Raw genomic sequence first — 11,424 nt, 5'->3', positions numbered from 1 at the left:
CACAATCAAAAGTTCTAGGTGCTATAGTTTTGCCAGGCCGTTAGGGTGTCTCCTGATGCGGAGCAGTTTTTCCAAGATGACGTTCCGATCACACCCTATACATATTTTTGACCTTGAGGAATTTTCTAGGAAAAAAATTTGTATGGCGGCCATCTTGTTTTTCCGCCATTTTGTTTTTTTTTCACCGGCAATAAAATTTGACCAATATTTAAATAGGTTTTGTGAAAACAAAAAAGGTCCAGATGCGATAGTTTCGCCAGGCCGTAGGGTGTCGCCCTGATGCGGAGCAGCTTTCAAAGATCGAGAAGTATTTCCATACTCCACAAGACGTTCCGATTACAACCCTATACACAGTTATTTCCCCGAGACATTTTCTAGAAAAACAAAATTTTGTATGGCAGCCATCTTGTTTTTCCGCCATTTTGTTTTTTTTTCACCGGCGATTAAATTTGATCAAGATTTAAATAGGTATCGTGAAAACTAAAAAGTTCCACGTGCGATAGTTTCACCAGGCCGTAGGGTGTCTCCCTAATGCGGAGCATTTTGAAGATCAAGAAGCATTTACGTACTTCACATGACCTTCCGATTACACCCCCATACATCATTTTTACCTCGAGACATTTTCTGGAAAAACAAAATTTTGTATGGCGGCCATCTTGTTTTTCCGCCATTTTGATTTTTTTCACTCACGATAGAATTTGACCAAGATTTAAATAGGTTTCGTGAAAACAAAAAAGTTCCACGTGCGATAGTTTTGCCAGGTCGTAGGGTGTCTCCTGATGCGGAGCAGCTATCGAAAACCCAGATGTATTTTCATACTTGACATGACGTTCGATCACATTCCTATACATCATTTTACCTCCGAGGCATTTTCAGGAAAAACGAAAAATTTGTATGGCGGCCATCTTGATTTTCCGCCATTTTGTTTTTTTTTTCACCGGCAATTTAATTTGACCAAAATTTAAATATATTACCCGAAAAAAAAATTGATTCCGGTTTTATAGTTTTGCCAGGCCGTAGGGTGCCGCCCTGATGCGGAGCAGTTTTCAAAGATTGAGAACATTTTCCGTACTCGACAAGACACTCCGATTACACTCCCATACATCATTTTTACCCCGAGGCATTTTCTGGAAAAACGAAAATTTTGTATGGCGGCCATCTTGTTTTTTCGCCATTTTGTTTTTTTTTCAGCGGGGATTGGATTTGACCAAGATTTAAATAGGTTTCGTGAAAACAGAAAAGTTCCAGGTGCGATAGTTTTGCCAGGCCGTAGGGTGTCTCCCTGATGCGGAGCAGATTTTCAAGATCGAGCAATTTTCCATACTCAACAATACCTTCCGATTACACCCCCATTCACAGTTTTTACCCCCGAGACATTTTTTGAAAAAAACAAAATTTTGTATGGCGGCCATCTTGTTTTTCCGCCATTTTGATTTTTTTCCACCAGAAATTGAATTTGACCAAGATTTAAATAGGTTTTGTGAAAAAAGAATCATTCCAGGTGCGATAGTTGCGCCAGGCCGTAGGGTCTCTCCCTGATGCGGAGCAGTTTTCCAAGATCTGGAAGTTTTCCCATACTCATCGGAAGATTTTGATGACATCCCCCATACATCATTTTTACCCCACGACGCTCCTTCTGGGAGAACAACCCTGTCAGTGAGTCAGTGAGTCAGTCAGTCAGTCAGTGGGTTTGTAGCTTTATATAATATATAATATAACTAGATGTCGCGTGGTTCGCTCGCAGCAAGCTGCTCGCGTGTCTTGTTTTCCCGCCATTTTTTTACCGCGATAGAATTTGAGCAAGACTTGAATAGGTCTCGTGAAATCAAAAAAGTTCTAGGTGCTATAGTTTTGCCAGGCCGTGTGGTGTCTCCCTGATGCGGAGCAGTTTTCCAAGATGACGTTCCGATCACACCCCTATACATCAATTTTACATCCGACCCATTTTCTGGAAAAACCAAAGTTTGTATGACGGCCATCTTGTTTTCCCACCATTTTTTTACCGCGATAGAATTTGACCAAGACTTAAATAGGTCTCGTGAAATCAAAAAAGTTCTAGGTGCTATAGTTTTGCCAGGCCGTAGAGTGACCCCTGATGCGGAGCAGTTTTCCAAGATGACGTTCCGATCACACCCCAATACATCATTTTTACCTCGTGAGACATTTTCTGGAAAAAAAAAATTTGTATGGCGGCCATCTTGTTTTTCGGCCATTTGTTTTTTTTTCACCGGCGATAAAATTTGACCAAGATTTAAATAGGTTTCGTGAAAAAAATATTGCTCCAGGTTTTAGAGTTTTGCCAGGCTGTAGGGTGTCTCCCTGATGCGGAGCAGTTTTTCAAGATCTAGCAGTATTGAAATACTCAACATGACGATTCGATCACATTCCTATACATCATTTTTTACCCCCGAGGCATTTTCAGGAAAAACCAAAATTTTGTATGGCAGCCATCTTGATTTTCCGCCATTTTGATTTTTTTTTTACCGGCGATAAAATTTGACCAAGATTTTATTAGGTTTGGTGAAAATAGAATCGTTCCAGGTGCGATAGTTTTCCCAGGCCGTAGGGTGCCGTCCTGATGCGGAGCAGTTTTTGAACATCCGGAAGCATTTTTATACTCTACATAACGTTCCGATCAAATCCCTCATACATTTTTTTAACCCTGAGGAATTTTCTAGAAAAACAAAACTTTGTATGGCGGCCATCTTGTTTTTCCGCAATTTTGATTTTTTTTCGCCGGCGATTGGATTTGACCAAGATTTAAATATGTTGCACGAAAAAAAAATTGCTCTAAGTTTTATAGTTTTGCCAGGCCGTAGGGTGTCTCCCTGATGCGGAGCAGTTTTTCAAGATTGAGAAGTATTTTTACACTCAACAAGACGTTCCGTTTACAACCCCATACACAGTTTTTACCTTCGAGACATTTTCTGAAAAAACAAAATTTTGTATGGCGGCCATCTTGTTTTTCCGCCATTTTGATTTTTTTTCACCTACAATAGAATTTGACCAAGATTTAAATAGGTTTTGCGAAAAAAGAATCGTTTCAGGTGTGATAGTTTTGCCAGACTGTAGGGTGTCTCCCTGATGCGGAGCAGTTTTCCAAGATCTGGAAGTTTTCCCATACTCACCGGAAGGTCCCGGTCACACCCCCCATACATCACTTTTACCCCCCGATGCTCCTTCTGGGAGAACAACCCTGTCAGTGAGTCAGTCAGTCAGTCAGTACATGGGTTTGTAGCTATATATAATATAACTAGATGTCGCGTGGTTCGCTCGCAGCAAGCTGCTCGCGTGTCTTGTTTTCCCGCCATTTTTTTACCGCGATAGAATTTGACCAAGATTTTAATAGGTTTGGTGAAAAAAGAATCGTTCCAGGAGCGATAGTTTTCCCATTCCGTAGGGTGCCGCCCTGATGCGGAGCAGTATTTGAAGGTCGGGAAGTATTTCCATACTCAATATGACATTTTGATCTCATTCCTCTTACATCATATTCACCCCGAGGCATTTTCGAGAAAAACGAAAATTTTGTATGTCGGCCATCTTGTTTTTCCGCCATTTTGTTTTTTTTTTCACTGGCGAAAAATTTGACCAAGACTTTAATAGGTTTCGTGAAAACAAAAAAGTTCCAGGTGCGATAGTTTCGCCAGGCTGTAAGGTGTTCCCTGATGCGGAGCAGCTTTCGAAGATCTAATAGTATTTCCATACTCAACATGATGTTTCGATCACATTCCTTATACATCATTTTTACCCCCGAGGCATTTTCAGGAAAAACGAAAATTTTGTATGGCGGCCATCTTGTTTTTCCGCCATTTTGGTTTTTTTTCACCGGAGATTGGATTTGACCAAGATTGAAATATGTTTCGCGAAAGAAAAATTGCTCCAGGTTTTATAGTTTTGCCAGGCCGTAGGGTGTCTCCCTGATGCGGAGCAGTTTTTCAAGATCGAACAGTTTTTCCATACTCAGCTTGACGTTTTGATCACACCCCGTACATAATTTTTACCTCCGAGTCATTTTCTAGAAAAACAACATTTTGTATGGCGGCCATCTTTATTTCCGCCATTTTGTTTTTTTTTTTTTACCCGCAATTAAATTTGACCAAGATTTAAATAGGTTTTGCGAAAAAAAAATTGATCCAGGTATAATAGTTGCGCCAGACTGTAGGGTCTCTCCCTGATGCGGAGCAGTTTTCCAAGATCTGGAAGTTTTCCCATACTCACTGGGAGATCTTGATCACACCCCCCATACACCATTTTTACCCCCCGACGCTCCTTCTGGGAGAACAACCCTGTCAGTGAGTCAGTCAGTCAGTCAGTACATGGGTTTGTAGCTATATATAATATAACTAGCTATATATAGTATAACTAGATGTCGCGTGGTTCGCTCGCAGCAAGCTGCTCGCGTGTCTTGTTTTCCCGCCATTTTTTTACCGCGATAGAATTTGACCGAGACTAAAATAGGTCTGATTTCACAATCAAAAAAGTTCTAGGTGCTATAGTTTTGCCAGGCCGTAGGGTGTCTCCCTGATGCGGAGCAGTTTTCCAAGATGACGTTCCGATCACACCCCTATACATATTTTTTGACCTTGAGGAATTTTCTAGGAAAAAAATTTGTATGGCGGCCATCTTGTTTTTCCGCCATTTTGTTTTTTTTCACCGGCAATAAAATTTGACCAAGATTTAAATAGGTTTTGTGAAAACAAAAAAGGTCCAGATGCGATAGTTTCGCCAGGCCGTAGGGTGTCGCCCTGATGCGGAGCAGCTTTCAAAGATCGAGAAGTATTTCCATACTCCACAAGACGTTCCGATTACAACCCTATACACAGTTATTTCCCCCGAGACATTTTCTAGAAAAACAAAATTTTGTATGGCAGCCATCTTGTTTTTCCGCCATTTTGTTTTTTTTTCACCGGCGATTAAATTTGATCAAGATTTAAATAGGTATCGTGAAAACTAAAAAGTTCCACGTGCGATAGTTTCACCAGGCCGTAGGGTGTCTCCCTAATGCGGAGCAGTTTTGAAGATCAAGAAGCATTTACGTACTTCACATGACCTTCCGATTACACCCCCATACATCATTTTTACCTCCGAGACATTTTCTGGAAAAACAAAATTTTGTATGGCGGCCATCTTGTTTTTCCGCCATTTTGATTTTTTTTCACTCACGATAGAATTTGACCAAGATTTAAATAGGTTTCGTGAAAAAAAAAAGTTCCACGTGCGATAGTTTTGCCAGGTCGTAGGGTGTCTCCCTGATGCGGAGCAGCTATCGAAAACCCAGATGTATTTTCATACTTGACATGACGTTCCGATCACATTCCTATACATCATTTTTACCTCCGAGGCATTTTCAGGAAAAACGAAAAATTTGTATGGCGGCCATCTTGATTTTCCGCCATTTTGTTTTTTTTTTCACCGGCAATTTAATTTGACCAAAATTTAAATATATTACCCGAAAAAAAAATTGATTCCGGTTTTATAGTTTTGCCAGGCCGTAGGGTGCCGCCCTGATGCGGAGCAGTTTTCAAAGATTGAGAACATTTTCCGTACTCGACAAGACACTCCGATTACACTCCCATACATCATTTTTACCCCGAGGCATTTTCTGGAAAAACGAAAATTTTGTTTGGCGGCCATCTTGTTTTTTCGCCATTTTGTTTTTTTTTCAGCGGGGATTGGATTTGACCAAGATTTAAATAGGTTTCGTGAAAACAGAAAAGTTCCAGGTGCGATAGTTTTGCCAGGCCGTAGGGTGTCTCCCTGATGCGGAGCAGATTTACAAGATCGAGCAATATTTCCATACTCAACAATACCTTCCGATTACACCCCCATTCACAGTTTTTACCCCCGAGACATTTTTTGAAAAAAACAAAATTTTGTATGGCGGCCATCTTGTTTTTCCGCCATTTTGATTTTTTTCCACCAGAAATTGAATTTGACCAAGATTTAAATAGGTTTTGTGAAAAAAGAATCATTCCAGGTGCGATAGTTGCGCCAGGCCGTAGGGTCTCTCCCTGATGCGGAGCAGTTTTCCAAGATCTGGAAGTTTTCCCATACTCATCGGAAGATTTTGATGACATCCCCCATACATCATTTTTACCCCACGACGCTCCTTCTGGGAGAACAACCCTGTCAGTGAGTCAGTGAGTCAGTCAGTCAGTCAGTGGGTTTGTAGCTTTATATAATATAACTAGATGTCGCGTGGTTCGCTCGCAGCAAGCTGCTCGCGTGTCCTGTATTAGTTTGAAGCTTTGTACGGCGGCCATATTGTTTTTATAGAATTTGACCAAGACTTAAATAGGTCTCGTGAAATCAAAAAAGTTCTAGGTGCTATAGTTTTGCGAGGCCGTGGGGTGTCTCCCTGATGCGGAGCAGTTTTCCAAGATGACGTTCCGATCACACCCTATACATATTTTTTGACCTTGAGGAATTTTCTAGGAAAAAAAATTTGTATGGCGGCCATCTTGTTTTCCCGCCATTTTGTTTTTTTTCACCGGCGATAAAATTTGACCAAGATTTAAATAGGTTTCGTGGAAATAAAAAGTTCCAGGTGCGATAGTTTCGCCAGGCCGTAGGATGCTTCCCTGATGCGGAGCAGATTTTCAAGATCGAGCAGTATTTCCATACTCAACTTGAGGTTTTTATCACATCTCTTATACATCATTTTTACCCCCGAGGCATTTTCGGGAAAAAACGAAAATTTTGTATGGCGGCCATCTTGTTTTTCCGCCATTTTGGTTTTTTCACCGGGGATTGAATTTGACCAAGATTTAAATAGGTTTCGTGAAAAAATTATTGCTCTAGGTTTTATAGTTTTGCCAGGCCGTAGGGTGTCTCCCTGATGCGGAGCAGATTTCAAAGATCGAGAAGTATTTTTATACTCGACATGACGTTCCGATTACACCCCTATACATCATTTTTACCCCCAAGTCATTTTCAGGAAAATTGAAAAATTTGTATGGCGGCCATCTTGATTTTCCGCCATTTTGATTTTTTTTCACCGGCGATTAAATTTGACCAAGATTTAAATAAATTACCCGAAAAAAAAATTGATTCAGGTTTTATAGTTTTGCCAGGCCGTAGGGTGTCTCCCTGATGCGGAGCAGATTTCAAAGATCGAGAAGTACTTCCATACTCAACATGACGATCCGATCACATCCCTATACATCATTTTTACCCTCGAGGCATTTTCAGGAAAAACGAAAATTTTGTATGGCGGCCATCTTGTTTTTCCGCCATTTTGGTTTTTTTTCACCAGGGATTGGATTTGACCAAGATTTAAATATGTTTCGCGAAAGAAAAATTGCTCCAGGTTTTATAGTTTTGCCAGGCCGTAGGGTGTCTCCCTGATGCGGAGCAGATTTTGAAGATAGAGAAGTGTTTTCATACTCCACAAGACGTTCCGATTACATCTCCATACACAGTTTTTACTCCCGATGCATTTTCTGAAAAAACAAAATTTTGTATGGCGGCCATCTTGTTTTTCCGCCATTTTGATTTTTTTTCACCCACAATAGAATTTGACCAAGATTTAAATAGGTTTCGTGAAAAAAGAATCGTTCCAGGTGCGATAGTTTCGCCAGACTGTAGGGTGTCTCCCTCATGCGGAGCAGTTTTCCAAGATCTGCAAGTTTTCCCATACTCACCGGGAGGTCCCGATCACACCTCCCATACATCATTTTTACCCCCCGACGCTCCTTCTGGGAGAACAACCCTGTCAGTGAGTCAGTGAGTCAGTGAGTCAGTCAGTACATGGGTTTGTAGCTTTATATAATATAATTATCAGTGTAGACTGTGTAAAAGTAATCTGTCGTTATTAATTTACCTAAAGTTTATTTACACGAGTCTTTTCCAACAAAGTATTCTGTTTGTTTCTAAAAGTTAGATAATTTAATATTTATTTACAAAATGCTAAATACAAGACAATAAACACGAACTCACATCATAGTTTAAGTAAGTTTCGATTATATTAGACAGCTGAATAACTCAATTGTATAACAATATTTTATGTTTTTTTTAAAGAACGTCTAGGGCCCTGTGCCGAGGTTTTTCTTGCAGCTTCTTTTCCCCGGCTATACGGGTTGTGAGAAGCTGCAGTAGTTTTAGGCGTATGAGACGTTCGTTATGTAAAATTGACGATTCAAAGTGTAAACTAAGTATGTTACCTACTGAATAAAGATATTTTTGAATTTGAATTTATAAAAATATATTATTTATGAATGGCTTAATGGCCCTATTACACTAGGACACTATGGTTGCCACCAGTGGGAAATTATTTGGGATTCGGTTGCCGGCAACAAATTTGTTGCGGAACCTTCATACAACTTCATACATTTTTACTGTTGAGCAACAGTGGTGGTGGCGCCATCATGGTGTCCTAGTGAGACAGAGCCCTAAAAGATGAATAAGTAATTTTAAATATCTTCATGATGATAAACAAACGGAAATAAACTTAGACTGACTTTGAATTGAATCCAAACTTAAAGTGAAACTTTAAGTTACACGAAAGGTTATTATGATTTAGAAATGAGTTCCGGGGGTAGATCGATAATCCTTCATATTCGATTCCTTAGGATGTTTAGAATGTAATAATAACGCCACATCGCCTCCGAAAATTAACTATCTCTGACAGCCTTTGCTGCTATAGACAGGCCATAAAATCTTTTCTGTTGCCTAATTAATGTCCCTCCCCTTCTCTTTCCAACCCCTCTGTCTTGGACATCGTTCTGCTAGGTGTTCTGGAATGCGTCTAGCTCGTCTCTCCATCATCATCGCGGTCTCTCTCGACGTCAACGACCTTCTAAGGTCCAATCAGATGTAATTTTGGCCCACTTTTCCGGATGCATACGGCACACATGTCCCTAAACTTATTTTAAAAGATAAAATGGTGTGAAACCACTGGAATACAATAGTAATTTATTTTAAATTAAAATGAATACGAGAGAAAGAGCGAGGAAATATATCGAGTAAGTATTTGAAATACTTTCCGTGCGGGAGACGGTCCGTATATAAAATATTGTCGCCTCTGTTAAAATTAGCTATCTATTTCAATTCTGCACGCCTGTATAGAGCGAGAGAGAGCTAATATATTACATCGAAGGTAGTGTTGGTACCATTACGATTGTGAGATATTGGACAGTATTTAATACAGTATACGCTAAAATCTTCCCGTCTTGCTGCTTGTCTTCCCGGGCATGTCGTAAAAACCGACAGAAGGATTGCGTCCTCTAACATGATGGACTAATGTTATGGGCGATAGGCTGATCCCTTATCACCGTAAGGTTCATCATATCCATCTTAGGACTTCGTATCAACAGTGGCTGCAAGTTGTCTTTGATTACTTGTGGCTCTGCCCACCCCATTTGGGATTACGGGCGTGAGTTTATGTATGTATGTATGTATGTATACGCTAAAATCTCGTCTGATGGACTGTGAGTAAATAGCAAGCATAGAAAGTACGTGTAAAGCTGTCAATCTTCCCAGATGTGTCAAATCCATAAAAATCAACGTAAAGGGGTGAAAATCGACAGGCTGGTGTCATAACAAGGTGTCAAATATCACCTTGTGACAGAAATAAAGTACTTAGTTCATAAGGCTCCGTCTAGACTCAATGAATGCGCTTATTTGCGATAGACTCGCGAACTGCTTGCATGTACAGTCATGAGCAATATAATGTACCCACTTTAGGACTCTGTCGCACTAACTTATCTGACATTTAGTGAGACTTACAGTTCAATCTGTCAAAAAAGTTAATGTGACATGGTACCAATGTGTATACATATTAATGCTCGTGACCGTAACTATGTTACCTACTGAATAAAGATATTTTTGAATTTGAATTTATAATATATTATTTATGAATGGCTTAATGGCCTTATTACACTAAGACACTATGGTTGCCACCAGTGGGAAATTATTTGCGATCCGTTCGCAGGTAGCTTGTGCGCTGCACGCGCGTGAACTACGCGCCGCACGTGATTTCTATGACTGAATATCGGAGAAATTATACTCTTTTAGTCAAATTTTAAGACAGGTTCGGGAAGAAAAACAGTTGAACGTATAAACATAACATAAACAGCCTATAAAAGTGATGGACACATACCTCCTTTCAATCACCCGAAATGCAGCTAAATTCTCTCCATGTTTTTTCTTCACTCCCAATCCAGCAGTGCGAATTCCGCACTTTATTAAAACATTCGCATTGAGCGAATGCGAATAAGCTCACAACCCTACTAGGTACTCTATTCGGCACCTGCTACAAATTTCAAAATTTCATTTCTCGGTTGTTTCGTTACAACGAGGGACCTTCCATTCATGTTCACACACCTCATAAGAAATTCGCAACGTGCCTGAATAATAAAACGATACCAAAGGTATGTTTAAATGGAATTATAGCAGTTTATGCCTATGTAAAGTTGTAAGAAATCTGTTTGAGAATTTATGTTGAATTTAAATGTAACAGCTAGACTGGGCGGAATACACATACATACATAAACTCAAGCGAATTCCATTTGCTTCGATCCTGACACACTTCTCTTGCTTCCTCCACATTCATCAGTCGCTTCATACACGCACGCCGCTTCAGAGTCGATCGTACTAAACCTTTTCTAAGGACATCTCCAATTTGGTCAATGTAAGTCCTTCTAGGTCTTCCACTGCCAGCCCTGATGGTAGGGCTACCATCAACTTTCGCAATACTGGGCGGAAAAGTTTGTAATAAATACAGTAATACAAAAGTATAGAACTGTAACAGTTAACTAGTGGGAAAAGTGTTATTTCAAGGTTGTTTGGTTGCAATTTCTTGCTATAAATAATTTTTGTATTGTATTGTAAATGCTTAAAGATTTTGTTCAGACCTCCATTTTTTTTCTCTCTATACGTAGTTTGTCCCAGAAATTGTATAAAGTTCTCGAGATCTTCCTTTTTTAAGAATTACTTTCTAACATGGTTGTGGCTGCACCTTTGTTAAACAGAGCGCTCGGTTTTACTCATAGAGTAGGTACGTAACTATATCCAAAAAGAAAACGTTCCTACGCCTTTCTTGTTGCAGTATTATTCTCTTTTACGTCATTTAGAGTTTATTTAGTGTGGAACACAGTTGTGAGTAGTGGTGAAATTAATGCTAAATACAGTTTTATAGAGAGAAATGTGCATCAGCCACAAATCAGTGTTTGTTTTATTCAGAGCGGTTTTAGATGGTATAAACTATTATACATACATACATACAAAAACTCACGTCTGTTTCTCACCCGGGTAAGTTGTAATTCCATAGTCTCTATGGAATTCAATTTACTCTTGTTTCTACATATTCATCAATCGTTTCATACACGCACACCGATTCAGAGTTAATAAGCACTTAAATCTATTCTAAGGACACAAAGTGTCGCTATTTTATGATCTAATCTGATATGCACGTGTCGCAAAAGT

This window comes from Pectinophora gossypiella, unplaced genomic scaffold (assembly GCF_024362695.1).
Source record: "Pectinophora gossypiella unplaced genomic scaffold, ilPecGoss1.1 Pgos_109, whole genome shotgun sequence".
NCBI classification, from domain to species: Eukaryota; Metazoa; Arthropoda; class Insecta; order Lepidoptera; family Gelechiidae; genus Pectinophora; species Pectinophora gossypiella.
The sequence above is the reverse complement of the archived record's forward strand: the minus strand, read 5'-3'. Positions refer to the sequence as shown.